The sequence below is a fragment of the Oncorhynchus keta genome, chromosome 4, assembly GCF_023373465.1.
Source record: "Oncorhynchus keta strain PuntledgeMale-10-30-2019 chromosome 4, Oket_V2, whole genome shotgun sequence".
In the NCBI taxonomy this organism is placed as follows: Eukaryota; Metazoa; Chordata; class Actinopteri; order Salmoniformes; family Salmonidae; genus Oncorhynchus; species Oncorhynchus keta.
The window spans coordinates 11105392-11131570 of record NC_068424.1 but is presented as its reverse complement, the minus strand read 5'-3'; positions in this window follow the sequence as shown (position 1 = coordinate 11131570).

The following is a 26179-nucleotide window of genomic DNA, read 5'->3' as shown; positions in this document are numbered from 1 at the left end:
GCTGTAATAGATAGCTGATTAGGGAAGCCCTGTCTGGCCACAGCTGTAATAGATAGCTGATTAGGGAAGCCCTGTCTGGCCACAGCTGTAATAGATAGCTGATTAGGGAAGCCCTGTCTGGCCACAGCTGTAATAGATAGCTGATTAGGGAAGCCCTGTCTGGCCACAGCTGTAATAGATAGCTGATTAGGGAAGCCCTGTCTGGCCACAGCTGTAATAGATAGCTGATTAGGGAAGCCCTGTCTGGCCACAGCTGTAATAGATAGCTGATTAGGGAAGCCCTGTCTGGCCACAGCTGTAATAGATAGCTGATTAGGGAAGCCCTGTCTGGCCACAGCTGTAATAGATAGCTGATTAGGGAAGCCCTGTCTGGCCACAGCTGTAATAGATAGCTGATTAGGGAAGCCCTGTCTGGCCACAGCTGTAGCTGATAGATAGCTGATTAGCTGGGAAGCCCTGTCTGGCCACAGCTGTAATAGATAGCTGATTAGCTGGAAGCCCTGTCTGGCCACAGCTGTAATAGATAGCTGATTGATTAGCTGTAATAGAAGCCCTGTCTGGCCACAGCTGTAATAGATAGCTGATTAGCCACAGGTCATAGATAGCCCTGTCTGGCCACAGCTGTAATAGATAGCTGATTAGGGAAGCCCTGTCTGGCCACAGCTGTAATAGATAGCTGATTAGGAAGCCCTGTCTGGCCACAGCTGTCATAGATAGCTGATTAGGGAAGCCCTGTCTGGCCACAGCTGTAATAGATAGCTGATTAGGGAAGCCCTGTCTGGCCACAGCTGTAATAGATAGCTGATTAGGGAAGCCCTGTCTGGCCACAGCTGTAATAGATAGCTGATTAGGGAAGCCCTGTCTGGCCACAGCTGTAATAGATAGCTGATTAGGGAAGCCCTGTCTGGCCACAGCTGTAATAGATAGCTGATTAGGGAAGCCCTGTCTGGCCACAGCTGTAATAGATAGCTGATTAGGGAAGCCCTGTCTGGCCACAGCTGTAATAGATAGCTGATTAGGGAAGCCCTGTCTGGCCACAGCTGTGGCCACAGCTGTAATAGATAGCTGATAGCTGATTAGGGAAGCCCTGTCTGATTAGATAGCTGAAGCCCTGTCTGGCCACAGCTGTCATAGATAGCTGATTAGGGAAGCCCTGTCTGGCCACAGCTGTCATAGATAGCTGATTAGGGAAGCCCTGTCTGGCCACAGCTGTAATAGATAGCTGATTAGGGAAGCCCTGTCTGGCCACAGCTGTCATAGATAGCTGATTAGGAAGCCCTGTCTGGCCACAGCTGTAATAGATAGCTGATTAGGGAAGCCCTGTCTGGCCACAGCTGTAATAGATAGCTGATTAGGAAGCCCTGTCTGGCCACAGCTGTAATAGATAGCTGATTAGGAAGCCCTGTCTGGCCACAGCTGTAATAGATAGCTGATTAGGGAAGCCCTGTCTGGCCACAGCTGTAATAGATAGCTGATTAGGGAAGCCCTGTCTGGCCACAGCTGTAATAGATAGCTGATTAGGGAAGCCCTGTCTGGCCACAGCTGTAATAGATAGCTGATTAGGGAAGCCCTGTCTGGCCACAGCTGTAGATAGCTGATAGATAGCTGATTAGGGAAGCCCTGTCTGGCCACAGCTGTAATAGATAGCTGATTAGGGAAGCCCTGTCTGGCCACAGCTGTAATAGATAGCTGATTAGGGAAGCCCTGTCTGGCCACAGCTGTAATAGATAGCTGATTAGGGAAGCAGCCTAGTCTGATTGCCCTGTCTGGCCACAGCTGTCATAGATAGCTGATTAGGAAGCCCTGTCTGGCCACAGCTAGATAGCTGATTAGAGCTGATTAGGGAAGCCCTGTCTGGCCACAGCTGATTAGCTGGGAAGCCCTGTCTGGCCACATCTGTCATAGATAGCTGATTAGGGAAGCCCTGTCTGGCCACAGCTGTAATAGATAGCTGATTAGGGAAGCCCTGTCTGGCCACAGCTGTAATAGATAGCTGATTAGGGAAGCCCTGTCTGGCCACAGCTGTAATAGATAGCTGATTAGGGAAGCCCTGTCTGGCCACAGCTGTAATAGATAGCTGATTAGGGAAGCCCTGTCTGGCCACAGCTGTCATAGATAGCTGATTAGGGAAGCCCTGTCTGGCCACAGCTGTCATAGATAGCTGATTAGGGAAGCCCTGTCTGGCCACAGCTGTAATAGATAGCTGATTAGGGAAGCCCTGTCTGGCCACAGCTGTAATAGATAGCTGATTAGGGAAGCCCTGTCTGGCCACAGCTGTAATAGATAGCAGCCCTGTAATAGATAGCTGATTAGGGAAGCCCTGTCTGGCCACAGCTGTCATAGATAGCTGATTAGGGAAGCCCTGTCTGGCCACAGCTGTAATAGATAGCTGATTAGGGAAGCCCTGTCTGGCCACAGCTGTAGCTGATAGATAGCTGATTAGCTGGGAAGCCCTGTCTGGCCACAGCTGTCATAGATAGCTGATTAGGGAAGCCCTGTCTGGCCACAGCTGTAATAGATAGCTGATTAGGGAAGCCCTGTCTGGCCACAGCTGTAATAGATAGCTGATTAGGGAAGCCACAGCTGTCATAGATAGCTGATTAGGGAAGCCCTGTCTGGCCACAGCTGTCATAGATAGCTGATTAGGGAAGCCCTGTCTGGCCACAGCTGTCATAGATAGCTGATTAGGGAAGCCCTGTCTGGCCACAGCTGTCATAGATAGCTGATTAGGGAAGCCCTGTCTGGCCACAGCTGTAATAGATAGCTGATTAGGGAAGCCCTGTCTGGCCACAGCTAGTAGCTGATTAGAGCCCTGTCTGGCCACAGCTGATTAGCTGGGAAGCCCTGTCTGGCCACAGCTGTAATAGATAGCTGATTAGCCCTGTCTGGAAGCCCTGTCTGGCCACAGCTGTAATAGATAGCTGATTAGGGAAGCCCTGTCTGGCCACAGCTGTAATAGATAGCTGATTAGGGAAGCCCTGTCTGGCCACAGCTGTAATAGATAGCTGATTAGGGAAGCCCTGTCTGGCCACAGCTGTACATAGATAGCTGATTAGGGAAGCCCTGTCTGGCCACAGCTGTAATAGATAGCTGATTAGGGAAGCCCTGTCTGGCCACAGCTGTAATAGATAGCTGATTAGGGAAGCCCTGTCTGGCCACAGCTGTAATAGATAGCTGATTAGGGAAGCCCTGTCTGGCCACAGCTGTAATAGATAGCTGATTAGGGAAGCCCTGTCTGGCCACAGCTGTAATAGATAGCTGATTAGGGAAGCCCTGTCTGGCCACAGCTGTAATAGATAGCTGATTAGGGCCCTGTCTGGCCACAGCTGCCCTGAGGAAGCCCTGTCTGGCCACAGCTGTAATAGATAGCTGATTAGGGAAGCACTGTCTGAAGAGTGAAACACCTGTGTTTGCCACAGTGTGTATGATAGCTGATTAGGGAAGCCCTGTCTGACAGCTGTTTTTCACTTTTTTCTATAACAAAGGTTTGGGTGTCTGGCCACAGCTGTAATAGATAGCTGATTAGGGAAGCCCTGTCTGGTCCACAGCTGCAAGCTGTCTCTCCTCTTTCTCAGAATAGAAAGGCCACAGAAAGATAGCTGATTAGGAAGCCCTGTCTGGACCACAGCTGTAATAGATAGCTGATTGAAACCCTGTCTGCCACAGTCTGTATAGATAGCTGATTAGGAAGCCCTGTCTCAGCTGTAATAGATAGCTGATTAGGGAAATGGACATTATGATGAGGATTCACAACATACAGTTAGTTCTATAGCTGATTAGGGCAGCCCTGGCTGGCCACAGCTGTAATAGAATCAATCAAAACACTTAGGGCATGCTGTCTCTGGCCACAGCTGTTCTAGATAGATCTTCTCCATAACCGGTACGGGTCCATCAACCTGAGACCACCCCTCTAGATCCAGCTGATTACCGGGAAGCCCTGTCTCAGGCCACAGCTGTAATAGATAGCTGATTAGGGAAGCCCTCTCAGGGTCTGGAAGCAGCTGTCATAGATAGCTGATTAGGAAGCTCCTCTCCACCCTCTCAGGGCTTTCTCACAGCCTTCTAGATCCATCCTCTGCCTTCAACTGGGTGTCTCCACAGCTGTCATCAGATCCTCCTCTCCACCCTCTCAGGTCTGGGTGTCTAGGCTAGCTGATCAGATCCTCCTCTCCACCCTCTCAGGGCTGGGTGTCTCAGGCTCTATCAGATCCTGATTCCACCCTCTCAGCTGTCATAGGGCTGATTAGGGAAGCCTGTCTCCCACAGCCCTCTCAGATCTGGGTGTCTCAGGGGAAGCCTCCTCTCCAAGATAGCTGATTAGGGAAGCCCTGTCTGGCCACAGCTGTATCAGATAGCTGATTAGGGAACCCTGTCTGGCCACAGCTGTAATAGATAGCTGATTAGGGAAGCCCTGTCTGGCCACAGCTGTAATAGATAGCTGATTAGGAGAGCTCCTTCCCACAGCTGTAATAGATGCTGATTAGGGAAGCCCTCCGCACACTCCACTGGCTTCCAGTCAAAGCTCGCATCCATTTCAAGACAATGGTACTTCCTTACGGAGCAGCAATAGGAACTGCCTGTCCCTACCATCAGGCTATGTTCAAACCCTACACCCCAAGTACTCTGTTCTGCCACCTCTGGTTTCTCGGCCCTCCCACCTCTAAGGTAGGGCAGCTCCCACTCATCCCAGTCAAATATCTCTCTGTCCTGGCACGCCAATGGTGGAACCAGCTTCCCTCTGAAGCTAGGACCATAAAGTCCTTGCCCATCTTCCAAAAACATCTGAAACCTTCAAATAGTATATTAAATAATCCCACAACACCCCACCTCACACCAAAATGACCTTGACTTTCCAACAATCACACACCTTTCTAACAATCACACACCTTTCCAACAATCACACACTTTTCTAACAATCACACACCTTTCCAACAATCACACACCTTTCCAACAATCACACACCTTTCCAACAATCACACACCTTTCCAACAATCACACACCTTTCTAACAATCACACACCTTTCCAACAATCACACACCTTTCCAACAATCACACACCTTTCCAACAATCACACACCTTTCCAACAATCACACACCTTTCCAACAATCACACACCTTTCCAACAATCACACACCTTTCCAACAATCACACACCTTTCCAACAATCACACACCTTTCCAACAATCACACACCTTTCCAACAATCACACACCTTTCCAACAATCACACTTGACTCTTCCGCCTTACTCGCTCTGACATTGCTGATAGCTACTTTATGGAGGAAAAATGTACTTACTAGGACTGAGATATGTGGTTGTACCACCTAGCTATCTTAAGATAAGGGCACTAAATGTAAGTCTTTCATTACACACACCTGTCCCCTATTTCCACTGATTAGCACTTGTATAAGTGTGCCCTTTGGTTTCCATTGGGCCGTCGATTATTGTTACAATGTCCGTTGGTCGTGTGAATACGTGTGCTGTATCGTTTCGGCTTTCGTGCCGCTTGTATCGCACAGATGATTACGGGTTTCGTCCCATGTGGAATCATTGTGTGTGTGTATGTTGCAGGTCTCCTCCCATGTGGAATCATTGTGTGTGTATGTTGCAGGTCTCCTCCCATGTGGAATCATTTTGTGTGTATGTTGCAGGTCTCTCCCATGTGGAATCATTGTGTGTGTCTGTTGCAGGTCTCCTCCCATGTGGAATCATCGTGTGTGTGTGTATGTTGCAGGTCTCGTCCCATGTGGAATCATCGTGTGTGTGTGTATGTTGCAGGTCTTCCCATGTGGAATCATTGTGTGTGTGTATGTTGCAGGTCTCCTCCCATGTGGAATCATTGTGTGTGTATGTTGCAGGTCTCTCCCATGTGGAATCATTGTGTGTGTATGTTGCAGGTCTCCTCCCATGTGGAATCATTGTGTGTGTATGTTGCAGGTCTCCTCCCATGTGGAATCACACCTTGTGTATGTTCAGGTCTCCTCCCATGTGGAATCATTGTGTGTGTGTATGTTGCAGGTCTCCTCCCATGTGGAATCATTGTCTGTGTATGTTGCAGGTCTCCTCCCATGTGGAATCATAGGACTGAGATGTGTGTATGTTGCAGGTCTAGTCCCATCTTGGAATCATTGTCCCATGTGTGTGTATGTTGCAGGTCTCCTCCCATGTGGAATCATTGTGTGTGTGTATGTTGCAGGTCTCGTCCCATGTGGAATCATTGTGTGTGTATGTTGCAGGTCTCCTCCCATGTGGAATCATTGTGTGTGTGTATGTTGCAGGTCTCCTCCCATGTGGAATCATTGTGTGTGTATGTTGCAGGTCTCCTCCCATGTGGAATCATCGTGTGTGTGTGTATGTTGCAGGTCTCCTCCCATGTGGAATCATTGTGTGTGTATGTTGCAGGTCTCCTCCCATGTGGAATCATTGTGTGTGTATGTTGCAGGTCTCCTCCCATGTGGAATCATTGTGTGTGTATGTTGCAGGTCTCCTCCCATGTGGAATCATTGTGTGTGTGTATGTTGCAGGTCTCCTCCCATGTGGAATCATTGTGTGTGTATGTTGCAGGTCTCCTCCCATGTGGAATCATTTGTGTGTGTATGTTGCAGGTCTCCTCCCATGTGGAATCATTGTGTGTGTGTATGTTGCAGGTCTCCTCCCATGTGGAATCATTGTGTGTGTGTGTATGTTGCAGGTCTCGTCCCATGTGGAATCATTGTGTGTGTATGTTGCAGGTCTCTCCCATGTGGAATCATTGTGTGTGTGTGTATGTTGCAGGTCTCCTCCCATGTGGAATCATTGTGTGTGTATGTTGCAGGTCTCCTCCCATGTGGAATCATTGTGTGTGTGTGTATGTTGCAGGTCTCCTCCCATGTGGAATCATTGTGTGTGTATGTTGCAGGTCTCGTCCCATGTGGAATCATTGTGTGTGTATGTTGCAGGTCTCCTCCCATGTGGAATCATTGTGTGTGTGTATGTTGCAGGTCTCCTCCCATGTGGAATCATTGTGTGTGTGTATGTTGCAGGTCTCCTCCCATGTGGAATCATTGTGTGTGTATGTTGCAGGTCTCCTCCCATGTGGAATCAGGTCTCCTCCCATGTGGAATCATTGTGTGTGTGTATGTTGCAGGTCTCCTCCCATGTGGAATCATTGTGTGTGTGTATGTTGCAGGTCTCCTCCCATGTGGAATCATTGTGTGTGTATGTTGCAGGTCTCCTCCCATGTGGAATCATTGTGTGTGTATGTTGCAGGTCTCCTCCCATGTGGAATCATTGTGTGTGTATGTTGCAGGTCTCCTCCCATGTGGAATCATTGTGTGTGTATGTTGCAGGTCTCCTCCCATGTGGAATCATTGTGTGTGTATGTTGCAGGTCTCCTCCCATGTGGAATCATTGTGTGTGTATGTTGCAGGTCTCCTCCCATGTGGAATCATTGTGTGTGTATGTTGCAGGTCTCCTCCCATGTGGAATCATTGTGTGTGTATGTTGCAGGTCTCCTCCCATGTGGAATCATTGTGTGTGTATGTTGTAGGTCTCCTCCCATGTGGAATCATTGTGTGTGTATGTTGTAGGTCTCCTCCCATGTGGAATCATTGTGTGTGTGTGTATGTTGCAGGTCTCCTCCCATGTGGAATCATTGTGTGTGTATGTTGCAGGTCTCCTCCCATGTGGAATCATTGTGTGTGTATGTTGCAGGTCTCCTCCCATGTGGAATCATTGTGTGTGTATGTTGCAGGTCTCCTCCCATGTGGAATCATGTGTGTGTATGTTGCAGGTCTCCTCCCATGTGGAATCATTGTGTGTGTGTATGTTGCAGGTCTCCTCCCATGTGGAATCATTGTGTGTGTGTGTATGTTGCAGGTCTCCTCCCATGTGGAATCATGTGTGTGTGTGTATGTTGCAGGTCTCCTCCCATGTGGAATCATTGTGTGTGTGTGTTGCAGGTCTCCTCCCATGTGGAATCATTGTGTGTGTGTGTATGTTGCAGGTCTCCTCCCATGTGGAATCATTGTGTGTGTGTGTATGTTGCAGGTCTCCTCCCATGTGGAATCATTGTGTGTGTGTGTATGTTGCAGGTCTCCTCCCATGTGGAATCATGTGTGTGTGTGTATGTTGCAGGTCTCCTCCCATGTGGAATCATTGTGTGTGTGTATGTTGCAGGTCTCCTCCCATGTGGAATCATTGTGTGTGTGTATGTTGCAGGTCTCCTCCCATGTGGAATCATTGTGTGTGTATGTTGCAGGTCTCCTCCCATGTGGAATCATTGTGTGTGTGTATGTTGCAGGTCTCCTCCCATGTGGAATCATTGTGTGTGTGTATGTTGCAGGTCTCCTCCCATGTGGAATCATCGTGTGTGTGTGTATGTTGCAGGTCTCCTCCCATGTGGAATCATCGTGTGTGTGTGTATGTTGCAGGTCTCCTCCCATGTGGAATCATTGTGTGTGTGTGTATGTTGCAGGTCTCCTCCCATGTGGAATCATTGTGTGTGTATGTTGCAGGTCTCCTCCCATGTGGAATCATCGTGTGTGTATGTTGCAGGTCTCCTCCCATGTGGAATCATTGTGTGTGTGTATGTTGCAGGTCTCCTCCCATGTGGAATCATTGTGTGTGTATGTTGCAGGTCTCCTCCCATGTGGAATCATTGTGTGTGTGTATGTTGCAGGTCTCCTCCCATGTGGAATCATTGTGTGTGTGTATGTTGCAGGTCTCCTCCCATGTGGAATCATTGTGTGTGTATGTTGCAGGTCTCCTCCCATGTGGAATCATCGTGTGTGTATGTTGCAGGTCTCCTCCCATGTGGAATCATTGTGTGTGTGTATGTTGCAGGTCTCCTCCCATGTGGAATCATTGTGTGTGTGTATGTTGCAGGTCTCCTCCCATGTGGAATCATTGTGTGTGTATGTTGCAGGTCTCCTCCCATGTGGAATCATCGTGTGTGTGTATGTTGCAGGTCTCCTCCCATGTGGAATCATTGTGTGTGTGTATGTTGCAGGTCTCCTCCCGTGTATTTATTCGAGGTAGTCCTCGCTCTTTTGTTTGCATTTCAACCCTGTGTTTTGTATATGTGTTTGTCTGGTCTTCGTCCCCGTGCCTTTACGTGGCATGCTGTAATTTGGGTCAATAAAAACCCCTATTACCCATTTCTGTGCCTGTCTCCCGATCTTTTTTATACCACTGTGATATTCGCTCTGGATAGGAGTGCTAAATGACTAAAATGTAAATGAGTAGAGGGTTTAGGAAAGAGTGGAATGGGATTTTTTCAAAACTTGAAGTGGATAGGGTTTGTTATTTGCAGTGGATAGGGTTTGTTTATTTGCAGTGGATAGGTTTGTTTATTTGCAGTGGATAGGTTTGTTTACTTGCAGTGGATAGGTTTGTTTACTTGCAGTGGACAGGTTTGTTTACTTGCAGTGGACAGGTTTGTTTACTTGCAGTGGATAGGTTTGTTTACTTGCAGTGGATAGGTTTGTTTACTTGCAGTGGACAGGTTTGTTTACTTGCAGTGGACAGGTTTGTTTACTTGCAGTGGACAGGTTTGTTTACTTGCAGTGGATAGGTTTGTTTACTTGCAGTGGACAGGTTTGTTTACTTGCAGTGGATAGGTTTGTTTACTTGCAGTGGATAGGTTTGTTTACTTGCAGTGGACAGGTTTGTTTACTTGCAGTGGATAGGTTTGTTTACTTGCAGTGGATAGGTTTGTTTACTTGCAGTGGATAGGTTTGTTTACTTGCAGTGGATAGGTTTGTTTACTTGCAGTGGATAGGTTTGTTTACTTGCAGTGGATAGGTTTGTTTACTTGCAGTGGATAGGTTTGTTTACTTGCAGTGGATAGGTTTGTTTACTTGCAGTGGACAGGTTTGTTTACTTGCAGTGGATAGGTTTGTTTACTTGCAGTGGATAGGTTTGTTTACTTGCAGTGGATAGGTTTGTTTACTTGCAGTGGATAAGTTTGTTTACTTGCAGTGGATAAGTTTGTTTACTTGCAGTGGATAGGTTTGTTTACTTGCATGTACACAAACACGCACACTCTCTTTCTGAGCCAAAGTGAGCTGCTTTGAAAGGCAGCAGAGTCTGAAACTATTGAGAGAAACAATTCATTCTCAAACAATCTTCCTGTTTTTGTGATATTGAGGACACAGCTATACTGTACCATACAATAGAGAAGACATAATGTGCTTTTCTGTGCATTGATTCACTCTCTGAATGCAGCCATTGTCATCTCCTAAGGGTAATTGACTTGGCGTACCTTTCCTCCTGTCGTTACAATGTCACAGCTCTTAATATAATCCTTAGACAAGCATCACTTTACATTTCACATTGTCCTTTGTTGCGATGCCCATGCACTGCGCGGTTTAAATAGGCTCTCAATGTATGTGACAGAATGAGATACTACACATTGATTTTTTATAATCCCCTTCTGAAATGAATGGCTTTCGTTTGTTTGAGTGAGAGTGAGAGTGAGAGTGAGAGTGAGAGTGAGAGTGAGAGTTAGAGTGAGAGAGAGAGATTTATCTCTTCGAGAGAATGTTTTGTGGTGGCATGTAGCCTAGTGGTTAGAGCGTTGAATCCGCAAGCTTACTAGGTAACAATCTGTTGTTCTGCCCCTGAACAAGGCAGTTAACCCACTGTTCCTAGGCCGTCATTGTAAATACGAATTTGTTTTTAACTGACTTGCCTAGTGTCACGTTCTGATCTTAGTTCCTTTGTTATGTCTTTGTTTTAGGTTGATCAGGGCGTGAGTTGGGGTGGGTAGTCTATGTTATTTTTTCTATGTGTTTGGCCTGGTATGGTTCTCAATCAGAGGCAGGTGTCGTTCGTTGTCTCTGATTGAGAATCATACTTAGGCAGCCTTTTCCCAGCTGTGTTTTGGTGGGTGATTATTTCCTGTTTTGTGTTACGTGTGTATGTCACCAGACAGAACTGTTTCGGTGTTGTTTTGTTCTTTCACTTCGTTTTGTTATTCAGTGTTCAGTTGATTTATTAAATATTAACTTGGACACATACCACGCTGCGCATTGGTCCAATCTTGACTACTCCTCGTCAGATGACGAGGAGAATCGTTACACCTAGGTAAATAAAATAAATTCAATAGCCTTTTTTAAACTCCTAGCAACCAGACATTTCATTAATATGCCACTGTGTGTGTGTCTGTGTGTGTGTGTGTGTGTGTGTGTGTCTGTGTGTGTGTCTGTGTGTGTGTCTGTGTGTGTGTCTGTGTGTGTGTGCAGTTGTGTGTTTGTGTGTGTGTCATTATAATGATTAAATATGTTAACTGTCCAACTGTCCAATCACTGGCATGTAGGAGTAAATTATGCTTGACCTTACAGTAGATGCTGTTGATGACACTCAACATGTTGATGACATTGGTGTAATGCTCTGCATCTGAAAAACAACGTATTTTCTCATGTGTGTTAGTATAGAGGGTAAGGGTTGAGTTGTGTGTTATTATAGAGGGTAAGGGTTGAGTTGTGTGTTATTATAGAGGGTAAGGGTTGAGTTGTGTGTTAGTATAGAGGGTAAGGGTTGAGTTGTGTGTTATTATAGAGGGTAAGGGTTGAGTTTGTGTTAGTATAGAGGGTAAGGGTTGAGTTGTGTGTTAGTAGCGAGGGTAAGGGTTGAGTTGTGTGTTAGTATAGAGGGTAAGGGTTGAGTTGTGTGTTATTATAGAGGGTAAGGGTTGAGTTGTGTGTTAGTATAGAGGGTAAGGGTTGAGTTTGTGTTATTATAGAGGGTAAGGGTTGAGTTGTGTGTTAGTATAGAGGGTAAGGGTTGAGTTGTGTGTTATTATAGAGGGTAAGGGTTGAGGTGTGTGTTATTATAGAGGGTAAGGGTTGAGTTGTGTGTTAGTATAGAGGGTAAGGGTTGAGTTGTGTGTTAGTATAGAGGGTAAGGGTTGAGTTGTGTGTTAGTATAGAGGGTAAGGGTTGAGTTGTGTGTTAGTATAGAGGGTAAGGGTTGAGTTGTGTGTTAGTATAGAGGGTAATGGTTGAGTTGTGTGTTATTATAGAGGGTAAGGGTTGAGTTGTGTGTTAGTAGAGAGGGTAAGGGTTGAGTTGTGTGTTAGTATAGAGGGTAAGGATTGAGTTGTGTGTTAGTATAGAGGGTAAGGGTTGAGTTGTGTGTTAGTATAGAGGGTAAGGGTTGAGTTGTGTGTTATTATAGAGGGTAAGGGTTGAGTTGTGTGTTAGTATAGAGGGTAAGGATTGAGTTGTGTGTTAGTATAGAGGGTAAGGGTTGAGTTGTGTGTTAGTATAGAGGGTAAGGGTTGAGTTGTGTGTTAGTATAGAGGGTAAGGGTTGAGTTGTGTGTTAGTATAGAGGGTAAGGGTTGAGTTGTGTGTTATTATAGAGGGTAAGGGTTGAGTTGTGTGTTAGTATAGAGGGTAAGGATTGAGTTGTGTGTTAGTATAGAGGGTAAGGGTTGAGTTGTGTGTTAGTATAGAGGGTAAGGGTTGAGTTGTGTGTTAGTATAGAGGGTAAGGGTTGAGTTGTGTGTTAGTATAGAGGGTAAGGGTTGAGTTGTGTGTTATTATAGAGGGTACGGGTTGAGTTGTGTGTTATTATAGAGGGTAAGGGTTGAGTTGTGTGTTAGTATAGAGGGTAAGGGTTGAGTTGTGTGTTAGTATAGAGGGTAAGGGTTGAGTTGTGTGTTATTATAGAGGGTAAGGGTTGAGTTGTGTGTTAGTAGAGAGGGTAAGGGTTGAGTTGTGTGTTAGTATAGAGGGTAAGGATTGAGTTGTGTGTTAGTATAGAGGGTAAGGGTTGAGTTGTGTGTTAGTATAGAGGGTAAGGGTTGAGTTGTGTGTTAGTATAGAGGGTAAGGGTTGAGTTGTGTGTTAGTATAGAGGGTAAGGGTTGAGTTGTGTGTTAGTATAGAGGGTAAGGGTTGAGTTGTGTGTTAGTATAGAGGGTAAGGGTTGAGTTGTGTGTTAGTAGAGAGGGTAAGGATTGAGTTGTGTGTTTGTACAGAGGGTTGAGTTGTGTGTTTGTACAGAGGGTTGAGTTGTGTGTTTGTACAGAGGGTTGAGTTGTGTGTTAGTAGTGAGGGTTAGGATTGAGTTGTGTGTTTGTACAGAGGGTAAGGGTTGAGTTGTGTTTGTACAGAGAGTTGAGTTGTGTGTTTGTACAGAGGGTTAGAGTTGAATTGTGCGTTTGTACAGAGGGTTATGGTTGTGTTGTGTGTTTGTACAGAGGGTAAGGGTTGAGTTGTGTGTTTGTACAGAGGGTTGAGTTGTGTGTTTGTACAGAGGGTTAGGGTTGTGTGTTAGTAGAGAGGGTAAGGGTTGTGTTGTGTGTTTGTACAGAGGGTTAGGGTTGAGTTGTGTGTTTGTACAGAGGGTTAGGGTTGAGTTGTGTGTTTGTACAGAGGGTTAGGATTGAGTTGTGTGTTTGTACAGAGGGTTAGGGTTGAGTTGTGTGTTTGTACAGAGGGTTATGGTTGTGTTGTGTGTTTGTACAGAGGGTAAGGGTTGAGTTGTGTGTTTGTACAGAGGGTTAGGGTTGTGTTTGTGCTTTGTGTTAGTACAAAGTTAATGTCTCAGAGGAGATATGTGTGGCTGGCTCCATCCAAGATTCACATCACTGATGTTATCCAGGTTATCAACACACCCACACGTGCACACGCACACAGACAGACACACACACGCAGAGTCACAGCGTTTTGTTTTGGGTTTTCTGATTTGGACTCAGGCTCTCATTAAGAACCCAGAAATCCCACAAAGAATATCAAAGAGAGAGAGATTGTGTCAACACCTCCATAGTGTGTAACCAGGAATGCTAACCATAAATGAGAGGTAGACGGATACACAGAGAGACTGACAATGGAGGAACAAATAGACAGAGGAAGAGAGACAGACAGACAGATTAACAGACTTTCACAGATGTTGTAGAATCTTAGTCTTTACCTCATTTTACCCTGCAACCCTGCCTGCAACCCTGCCTGCAACCCTGCCTGCAACCCTGCCTGCAACCCTGCTTGCAACCCTGCCTGCACAGCAAAGAAGTGTCACTTCCATTGCCAAAGCAGGACAATTACCCATAAACAACTGTTAAATTAAGATTGTAGCAGACTCACTTATCCAGAGCGATTTACAGTAGTGAGTGCAATTTATATTCATATTTTGGTCCTTGCATTGGAAGTGCAATGCTCTACCGACTGAGTCACACAGGACCACAGCTTTGATAACACAAGACCGATGCTTTATACCACAGTGAACCCAACAGGACATGAAGGTACGTCTCGTTCTGAGGCCATGCTGCACGTTTCTCTTCACTATTACATATGGAGTAGCAGGCTCTAATTCATTAACAACCCTTATTCCTGTGCCATTGGTTTAAATGGGCCAAGTAATAGAAGTGATCAGTCAAAGGAAAATCTACAGAGTGGCCAACCAACTACTCTACCAGAACAGAGAGTGGTTGGCTAACCAACTACTCTACCAGAACAGAGAGTGGTTGGCCATCCAACTACTCTACCAGAACAGAGAGTGGTTGGCCAACCAACTACTCTACCAGAACAGAGAGTGGTTGGCCAACCAACTACTCTACCAGAACAGAGAGTGGTTGGCTAACCAACTACTCTACCAGAACAGAGAGTGGTTGGCCAACCAACTACTCTACCAGAACAGAGAGTGGTTGGCCAACCAACTACTCTACCAGAACAGAGAGTGGTTGGCTAACCAACTACTCTACCAGAACAGAGAGTGGTTGGCTAACCAACTACTCTACCAGAACAGAGAGTGGTTGGCCAACCAACTACTCTACCAGAACAGAGAGTGGTTGGCCAACCAACTACTCTACCAGAACAGAGAGTGGTTGGCCAACCAACTACTCTACCAGAACAGAGAGTGGTTGGCCAACCAGCTACTCTACCAGAACAGAGAGTGGTTGGCTAACCAACTACTCTACCAGAACAGAGAGTGGTTGGCTAACCAACTACTCTACCAGAACAGAGAGTGGTTGGCCAACCAACTACTCTACCAGAACAGAGAGTGGTTGGCCAACCAACTACTCTACCAGAACAGAGAGTGGTTGGCCAACCAACTACTCTACCAGAACAGAGAGTGGTTGGCCAACCAACTACTCTACCAGAACAGAGAGTGGTTGGCCAACCAACTACTCTACCATAACAGAGAGTGGTTGGCCAACCAACTACTCTACCAGAACAGAATGGTTGGCCAACCAACTACTCTACCAGAACAGAGAGTGGTTGGCCAACCAACTACTCTACCAGAACAGAGAGTGGTTGGCCAACCAACTACTCGACCAGAACAGAGAGTGGTTGGCCAACCAGCTACTCTACCAGAACAGAGAGTGGTTGGCCAACCAGCTACTCTACCAGAACAGAGAGTGGTTGGCCAACCAGCTACTCTACCAGAACAGAGAGTGGTTGGCCAACCAGCTACTCTACCAGAACAGAGAGTGGTTGGCCAACCAGCTACTCTACCAGAACAGAGAGTGGTTGGCCAACCAACTACTCGACCAGAACAGAGAGTGGTTGGCCAACCAGCTACTCTACCAGAACAGAGAGTGGTTGGCCAACCAGCTACTCTACCAGAACAGAGAGTGGTTGGCCAACCAGCTACTCTACCAGAACAGAGAGTGGTTGGTCACCGTGGTTGCATTCACACGGAGGCAAAGAGACCAAGCTGCAATAACGAAGCAAAGGTTGTGATTGTTGTTTCTCCCGATAATGGTTTCTCCCGATAATGTTTTTTCCTGATAATGGTTTTTCCTGATAATGGTTTCTCCTGGTAATGGTTTCTCCTGATAATGGTTTCTCCTGATAATGGTTTCTCCTGTTAATGGTTTCTCCTGATAATGGTTTCTCCTGATAATGGTTTCTTCTCCTCCTTGGTTCACAGCAATGTATTATATTCCAAGCCAATCTTAGACTATTAGCTATTAAAATTGTTCACACTTAAATGCTTTTTAATTAATTCAGCCACTTGACAAAATACAAAAGCCATGAAATTGCTAAAGAGTTTTATGGGAGAATCTCCGGAGAGGATCTTTACTGTTCACAGGGTTGAATTGACTGTGAACCAAATTGAAAAATACCCCAATACTGGGTCCACGGGATCTTTCTTATTTGGTTTAATGACTCAAACACAGACTCAAACTATTTCACAACCAAGTTCAAGTGTTTTCTACTGCAATAATTAAGGAAGGACAGCAGGAGCATGGCTTGAACCAATGACCCTCTGGTTCTGGAGGAAGTATACTACCAGCTGTACCATAAAGATCCATGTTACAGTGTCATCATGTTCCTATCCACACCATTATATTTTTTTCTGGAGTGCATTTTGAGTGTACATTTTTTGAAGCCAAAGAGCAACACACTATAATATGAATAGATGTGCAGAGTCAGTAGATCGATCAGGACAACGTGTTTTACACAATAATTCTCTGGGTGCTTGGGATGTTTTTAAAGCTGTTGTAATGGACGGAAATGTGTCTTTTGCAAAGCCGCCTCCTGCCATCGATCGGAGTAAAAACAGAACACTCTTTGTCTGTACTCAATCCATCCATTGTCACCTCAGCTGAGCACAAGCAGACGTCATCATCTTATGTCTTGCCTCCCTGGTCACGAAGATGATTCTATGTAAAGAGTGCTCTAGGATAACATCTGATATGGGGTGCTGCTGAGTTGCGTGTTCAGTCTTCTCTCAGAGATGAGAGAGTGTAAATGTCACGTTCTGACCTTAGTTCCTTTGTTTAGTCTTTTTTTAGTATGGTCAGGGCGTGAGTTGGGTGGGTTGTCTACGTTAGTTTGTCTATGATTTTCTATTTCTGTGTTTGGCCTGGTATGGTTCTCAATCAAAGGCAACTGTCAATCGTTGTCCCTGATTGAGAACCATATTTAGGGAGCCTGTTTTCCATTGTGTTTTGTGGTTATTCTCAGTCGTTGTGTGTCTGCACCAGACTGAACTGTTTTCATTTGTATTTTATTTTTTAAATTCAGTCTTCAGTTTACTTTATTAAAAAGATGAACATGTACCGCGCTGCACATTGGTCCTCACCTTCTTCCACCGACGACAGACTTTACAGTAAAAGCTCATCTTCACATCGGAAATGTCAAATGTCTTTTTGTCTTATGTGTCTTCTTTTTCTTTGTAACTGCTTGACTAGCAAATAGCCATTGGCATGAGCCACATCGATGAATACCAAGACAGGTATGGAATAATTGTTTGTTGCTCTTGTACCAATCTACTTCTATCTATACTGAACAAAAATAGAAACACAAACGTGAAGAATTTATTTGGGCTGCAATTTCTGAGGCTTGTAACTCTAATGAACTTATCCTCTGCATTAGAGGTAACTCTGGGTCTTCCTTTCCTGTGGCGGTCCTCATGAGAGCCAGTTTCAACATAGCGCTTGATGTTTTTTTTTGACTGGACTTGAAGAAACATTCAAAGTTCTTGACATTTTCCTGATCTTCATGTCTTCACACCACTCAGCTGTCGAAGGCACTACATTTCAGTACTTGATGCATCACTGCAGACACTCTGGTTCGAATCCAGGCTGTACCACAACCGGCCGTGATTGGGAGTCCCACAGCGTGGCGCACAATTGGCCCAGCGTTGTCCGGGTTTGGCCGGTGTAAGCCGTCATTGTAAATAAGAATTAGTTCTTAACTGACTTGACGAGTTAAATAAAATACAAATATATATATTTAAAGTAATGATGGACTGTCATTTCACTTTCTTTCCATAATATGTACTTGGTCTTTTCCCAAATAGGGCTGGCTGTCTTCTGTACACCACCTCTACCTTGTCACAACACAACTGATTGGCTCAAACGCATTAAGAAAGAAAGAAATTCCACAAATTAACTTTTAACAAGGCACACCTGTTAATTGAAATGCATTCCAGATGACTACCTCATGAAGCTGGTTGGGAGAATGCCAAGAGTGTGCCAAGCTGTCATCAAGGCTAAGGATGTCTACTTTGAAGAATCTCAAATATAAAATGTAATTTGATTTGTTTAACACTTTTTTTTGTTTACAACATGATTCCATACTACATGATTCCATATATATTTCAGTAATCACAAATTACTGAAATATACCAAAACTGTTGGACATATAAAAACTGTCTTTCTTTCATCTTTTTGGAATAATGTTGATTGTGACTCACCACCTGGACTCGGTCTTATGTAGTAACATTTGAAATGTTTTTTTTTTACATTGGATAAAAGTAGAGACTCAGAGCTACGAAATGGTAAATCGTACACTGCATTTGAGGAACAATGGGAAAGTAATTCTGCATTGAAAGTTGATCAACTTGTAAACTCACTTTTGAGAAAATGGCCTTTGAATGTTTTGGTATCTAGTGAAGAGTTCTTCTTTGTCTACACCCATTCAGCATCGTTCACACCCTCTTATTAAACTTTAGCCCCGCCCATTCAGCATCGTTCACACCCTCTTATTAAACTTTAGCCCCACCCATTCAGCATCGTTCACACCCTCTTATTAAACTTTAGCCCCGCCCATTCAGCATCGTTCACACCCTCTTAATTAAGCTTTAGCCCCGCCCATTCAGCATCGTTCACACCCTCTTATTAAACTTTAGCCCCGCCCATTCAGCATCGTTCACACCCTCTTATTAAACTTTAGCCCCACCCATTCAGCATCGTTCACACCCTCTTATTAAACTTTAGCCCCACCCATTCAGCATCGTTCACACCCTCTTAATTAAGCTTTAGCGCCACCCATCGCGTTTTGTTCTCGGAGCGTACACTTGACGCTCTGGCTGATGATTTGTTTACCTCCGGATAACATGAAAACAGCCTAACAAGCTCTGCTGGAAACAATTTCATTACGCTTTTCTGTCAAAATTAGAAATGTGCAATATCTGAAAATGTAGCTAACTAATGCTAGACTATCTTACCTGTAGACATCATCATGCGTTGTATGTTCGCATCTCCCTGTCAGGAATGCTATACCATGGTTGCCCTTAGTTTGAAGATGTAATCCGGAGACAGGTGTTTTCTCCATCTCTTTAGCTATCATACTCTAATCCCACTGATTTAAAAACTTGATCCTCCAGAAAGTGGAGAGCAACACGTATGCAGCTCCACTACACAATACATTAAAGAACACGCTGCGTTCGACGGGATCACCAACACAGACTGATGAGCTCAAAAAGACGGAAGCCTTGGCAGACCAATTCTAACTCACCTCTTGACATGTCCAGCCCACTCATTATCTCAGCCAATCATGGCCAGCGGTAAAGGTTGATTACTTTTTCTCTGTCTTAACCAACAAGTCTCATAATTTAACTATTTTATTTATATTTACAGGTGGAATATAAGTTTGTTATTATTAAAGCACTTGAAAGTTCACATGTTCGAGAAGGCATTTCTGTCAAAAAGTTCATTTTGATTTAAAAAGATATTACGTTCAAATGGCTCTCCTGTGAAGTAGTGACCCGCGACATCAGTCTAGTTTCCTGAATCTGGTCACAAATGAACTTTTAACAAGGCACACCTGTTAATTGAAATGCATTCCAGGTGTCTTCCTCATGAATCTGGATGAGGGAACTCCAAGAGTGTGCAAAGCTGTCATCAAGGCAAAGGGTGGCTACTTTGAAGAATCTTTTGATTTGGTGAAAACTTTTTGGGTTACTACATATGTGTTATTTCGTAGTTTGATATCTTCTACAATGTAGAAAATAGCAAAAATAAAGAAAAGCCCTTGAAAGAATAGATGTGTCCAACTTTTGGCTGGTACTGTAATTGCAATGATTATAGCGAATATGCTCCTCGATAATCGAAAACAAATTCTAAAACACAAATCAAAATATCACATCATATTCAGGAAGGAGCTAAACCCCAGCCAATCACAGCCTTGATAAATCTGCTCTCCTGTAAAGAAGGATGATGTGAAATAGAAAACACCCTGCATTCAAATTAAGATAATTTTTTCATGTAATGCAAGAAAATCCACCAAGCATCATCTCCTCTATCCTCTAGTCGAAGGATCAAAGCCTGCAGCAAATTAAAGAATATTCTCCTGAATCCGGGCACTGAGCCAGAGACTGTGTCTGCTGGCACTGCCAACCTGGAGGATTCCAGCTATTTACTTTTGTTCTTTTTTTGTTTGGCTCACAGGAGACGCGGAAAGGAAATGTATTCAGGAATAGACAGAGGGAGGTCAACACCTTCAAACACAGCAATTAAACCTACAGTCAAAGATTTCCGTTTCGGATATTTGGATCGCAAAGAAAAGAACAAGTCATAGTCAGTACTCAATCGTAGTTTTAGAAATAAACTTATTAAAAGGCAAAAACGTATTCATTTTGCAGCACACAAGGCCTATTCACCTCCTTGCTCTCCAAGGAGGCTGGGTGTTTAAATGTATTTTAGTAGACATTCTTATCCAGAGAGACTTACAGGACCAATGAGGGTTAAGTGACTTGCCCAAAGGCACAGCAACACATTATTCACCTAGGGGATTCAAACCAAATACTTTTTTGTTACTGGCCCAATGCTGTTAACTGCTAGGCTACCTACCAACCTGTTGAGTAATTGAGTATAAAACCGCTGCATTAAATCAGTCAGCTGTCTGCTCTGCCACATGCCAGCAGCAGCAGCACAGGTGGCGTACAGTGTTACAGTACATAGTAGCAATTGTTGTTCTGTAACTGTAGGCCTGCATAACTCACTGCTGACTAATTGGTGTTAGATCCTTTACGGATGAGAATACATTCTGGCCTAAACAGCAACCTTCTGGGATGTAGAAAACAAGTGAAGAAGAATAGAGTCTGACAAGTCATTTCAATATGTGGACACTGCAAAGTGCTAATATATTATTGTACAAGGTAATTAGTTCACACCTGCCACCTTTTATTGTTAAATCTACATAACACTAAAGTGACGGAAGACCACTAGTATGTATTACAGCCACCTCTCAGACACAACTACAAGATCAGCTAGCGTACATCTGCTGCCCTTGCTACATCTACATAATAAACAATAGGGGTCCTCACCCAAGAAGTATGTATCCAGGATTACCCAGAGGACACCTCCGCAGTCCCTCTCTCCCTGTCTGATTAATGATGTTGTTTCTGGAAAACACTGGAGCATCTGGTGCCTTCTCTCTTCCTCAATATTATTATCCCTCCCATGGGACCCAGCCAACCATGACACCACACAGACTGACCTCTCCGGAGGGCAGAGCCAGCCAACCATGACACCACACAGACTGACCTCTCCGGAGGGCAGAGCCAGCCAACCATGACACCACACAGACTGACCTCTCCGGAGGGCAGAGCCAGCCAACCATGACACCACACAGACTGACCTCTCCGGAGGGCAGAGCCAGCCAACCATGACACCACACAGACTGACCTCTCCGGAGGGCAGAGCCAGCCAACCATGACACCACACAGACTGACCTCCCAGAGAGCAGAGCCAGCCAACCATGACACCACACAGACTGACCTCTCCGGAGGGCAGAGCCAGCCAACCATGACACCACACAGACTGACCTCTCCGGAGGGCAGAGCCAGCCAACCATGACACCACACAGACTGACCTCTCCGGAGGGCAGAGCCAGCCAACCATGACACCACACAGACTGACCTCCCCAGAGAGCAGAGCCAGCCAACCATGACACCACACAGACTGACCTCCCCAGAGAGCAGAGCCAGCCAACCATGACACCACACAGACTGACCTCTCCGGAGGGCAGAGCCAGCCAACCATGACACCACACAGACTGACCTCTCCGGAGGGCAGAGCCAGCCAACCATGACACCACACAGACTGACCTCTCCGGAGGGCAGAGCCAGCCAACCATGACACCACACAGACTGACCTCTCCGGAGGGCAGAGCCAGCCAACCATGACACCACACAGACTGACCTCTCCGGAGGGCAGAGCCAGCCAGCCACAGCGATGACACCACACAGACTGACCTCTCCGGAGGGCAGAGCCAGCCAGCCACAGCGATGACACCACACAGACTGACCTCTCCGGAGGGCAGAGCCAGCCAGCCACAGCGATGACACCACACAGACTGACCTCTCCAGAGGTCAGAGCCAGCCAGCCACAACCATGACACCACACAGACTGACCTCTCCAGAGGGCAGAGCCAGCCAACCATGACACTACACAAACTAACCTCCCCAGAGAGCAGAGCCAGCCAACCATGACACCACACAGACTGACCTCTCCAGAGGGCAGAGCCAGCCAACCATGACACTACACAAACTAACCTCCCCAGAGAGCAGAGCCAGCCAGCCAGCCACAACCATAACACCACACAGACTGACCTCTCCAGAGAGCCGAGCCAGCCAGCCACAACCATGACACCACACAGACTGACCTCACCGGAGGGCGGAGGTCAAAGATTATATGTACCTACCAGAGCGTCATGCTCAGTGGGGTTTTCTGTTGCACCCATCCCTGCTGCACTGTATGACACTGTCATGAACCTGCTGTGTAAAAAAAAACAGGCCAGGAAGTAAAAGACTGTTCCTAAGAATGGGGGACGAGAATTCTGTAGGCTGTCAATCAGGAGAGAAAGGGGGAATTGTTATTAAAGGAGGATAGGATGGAAAGGAGTGTCATGACTCTCCTGTGAAGATCTGAAGGATCAGGTCACAGTGGGTCCGCTCTACAGCGCCCTCTCTCTCCCTCAGAGGTGGAGGGGGCCACTCTACAGCGCCCTCTCTCTCCCTCAGAGGTGGAGGGGGCCACTCTACAGCGCCCTCTCTCTCCCTCAGAGGTGGAGGGGGCCACTCTACAGCGCCCTCTCTCTCCCTCAGAGGTGGAGGGGGCCACTCTACAGCGCCCTCTCTCTCCCTCAGAGGTGGAGGGGGCCACTCTACAGCGCCCTCTCTCTCCCTCAGAGGTGGAGGGGGCCACTCTACAGCGCCCTCTCTCTCCCTCAGAGGTGGAGGGGGCCACTTTATGGCGGTCGTAAAAAACTCTGCTTCTGGGCTCTGTAGTATCAAGATCAGAATGTGACTGTTGAACACACAGACAGTTGAACATCAAAAGGTTGAATAATTGAACAGTATTTCTGTATTGGAGTGGTCCGTGGACACTTAAGGAACAGTCATATCTAATTTGTTTCATTTGGTGACCTCATGAAGGACAGGACACACACATTACTGTTTTTTTTTATACACTTCTCAATTATGGGGTTTGCATCTGAATGTTGTATAAAATAAATGATTAAGCATAAGAATACATTTGGAAAGGTATGTGATGTTAGTTTTCTCAGTGAGAATTGTTTTTCATGGTAACTTCTGATCAGTCAGAGGCCACGCCCCTGTGACCACAGACATTATGCGGCATTGTGGAACGCCCCCTTTTCTACTAAAGGTATAAAACCCACTTCTGACAAAATTTACATTAGACTAGAAAACATGGAAACTGACCCTACATGTTGAAATGCTTGGCAACTCTACCAAAGGACAAGACCAGAGAATGTGGAGATCATTCCCACGTTGAAATGGCTAAGAAATCTACAAACTAAAGAACAATTATTCAGGCTGCAGCTGTTTAAAGTACTTTAGTCTGGTAAAAGCAACCGGTCGAACGACCGAATGGTACTCTGACATATCCATTATAACAAGCTATAAATACATTTACATTACATTTAAGTCATTTAGCGGACGCTCTTATCCAGAGCGACTTACAAATTGGTGCATTCACCTTATGACATCCAGTGGAACAGCCACTTTACAATAGTGCATCTAAATCTTTTAGGGGGGTGAGAAGGATTACTTATCCTATCCTAGGTATTCCTTAAAGAGGTGGGGTTTCAGGTGTCTCCGGAAGGTGGTGATTGACTCCGCTGTCCTGGCGTCGTGAGGGAGTTTGTTCCACCATTGGGGGGCCAGAGCAGCGAACAGTTTTGACTGGGCTGAGCGGGAACTGTAATTCCTCAGTGGTAGGGAGGCGAGCAGGCCAGAGGTGGATGAACGCAGTGCCCTTGTTTGGGTGTAGGGCCTGATCAGAGCCTGGAGGTACTGAGGTGCCGTTCCCCTCACAGCTCCGTAGGCAAGCACCATGGTCTTGTAGCGGATGCGAGCTTCAACTGGAAGCCAGTGGAGAGAGCGGAGGAGCGGGGTGACGTGAGAGAATAATAATAATAATAATAATATATGCCATTTAGCAGACGCTTTTATCCAAAGCGACTTACAGTCATGTGTGCATACATTTTACGTATGGGTGGTCCCGGGGATCGAACCCACTACCCTGGCGTTACAAGCACCATGCTCTACCAACTGAGCTAACTTGGGAAGGTTGAACACCAGACGGGCTGCGGCGTTCTGGATGAGTTGTAGGGGTTTAATGGCACAGGCAGGGAGCCCAGCCAACAGCGAGTTGCAGTAATCAAGACGGGAGATGACAAGTGCCTGGATTAGGACCTGCGCCGCTTCCTGTGTGAGGCAGGGTCGTACTCTGCGGATGTTGTAGAGCATGAACCTACAGGAACGGGCCACCGCCTTGATGTTAGTTGAGAACGACAGGGTGTTGTCCAGGATCACGCCAAGGTTCTTAGCGCTCTGGGAGGAGGACACAATGGAGTTGTCAACCGTGATGGCGAGATCATGGAATGGGCAGTCCTTCCCCGGGAGGAAGAGCAGCTCCATCTTGCCGAGGTTCAGCTTGAGGTGGTGATCCGTCATCCACACTGATATGTCTGCCAGACATGCAGAGATGCGATTCGCCACCTGGTCATCAGAAGGGGGAAAGGAGAAGATTAATTGTGTGTCGTCTGCATAGCAATGATAGGAGAGACCATGTGAGGTTATGACAGAGCCAAGTGACTTGGTGTATAGCGAGAATAGGAGAGGGCCTAGAACAGAGCCCTGGGGGACACCAGTGGTGAGAGCGCGTGGTGAGGAGACAGATTCTCGCCACGCCACCTGGTAGGAGCGACCTGTCAGGTAGGACGCAATCCAAGCGTGGGCCGCGCCGGAGATGCCCAACTCAGAGAGGGTGGAGAGGAGGATCTGATGGTTCACAGTATCGAAGGCAGCCGATAGGTCTAGAAGGATGAGAGCAGAGGAGAGAGAGTTAGCTTTAGCAGTGCGGAGCGCCTCCGTGATGCAGAGAAGAGCAGTCTCAGTTGAATGACTAGTCTTGAAACCTGACTGATTTGGATCAAGAAGGTCATTCTGAGAGAGATAGCGGTAGAGCTGGCCAAGGACGGCACGTTCAAGAGTTTTGGAGAGAAAAGAAAGAAGGGATACTGGTCTGTAGTTGTTGACATCGGAGGGATCGAGTGTAGGTTTTTTCAGAAGGGGTGCAACTCTCGCTCTCTTGAGGACGGAAGGGACGTAGCCAGCGGTCAGGGATGAGTTGATGAGCGAGGTGAGGTAAGGGAGAAGGTCTCCGGAAATGGTCTGGAGAAGAGAGGAGGGGATAGGGTCAAGCGGGCAGGTTGTTGGGCGGCCGGCCGTCACAAGACGCGAGATTTCATCTGGAGAGAGAGGGGAGAAAGAGGTCAGAGCACAGGGTAGGGCAGTGTGAGCAGAACCAGCGGTGTCGTTTGACTTAGCAAACGAGGATCGGATGTCGTCGACCTTCTTTTCAAAATGGTTGACGAAGTCGACAATCTATCCAGCAGACGGACCGCCGATCGCAGAGAGGGACGACAAAGGAATACACTCGTAAATATGTACATTTAAATTTATTTTTGAATGAGCGGTTGTTCATGTTCAAAATATTAGCATTTCCATGAGTTTATTTAACAACTCTGAATTTCCCACTCTTGAGCTGTCCCCACCCCTTTCCAATGTATACCAAGCCGTCATATCGGTTTTGTCCACTAGGGACTTTTCTTTGTGTCATGTCAGTAACCAATGTATAACTATTGCCTGTGTGTGTTCATGTAATTATGTGATTAATTAGTTAGTTATAAATGAATAATTAAGCCAATTTGTATAACACTGATTCATGATGGATTTGCGCAGATATCCAAGGGTTTGCAACATTTACGAACGAGACTGATGAGGTAGCAATATGTTAATAGAAGACTGTAATCGATAAGATAATAAAATATCTGAAGAGTTATTTTCGGGAAATTGCAAGACTATAAACAGCAGTTTCCCGTGGTGCCCCAACTTCCTAGTTAATTACTATTCCGTGATTTGTTTAATCACTGAATAATTACACATGGAGAATTGATTTTATCATATAACACATCTTCACATTTGATGACAG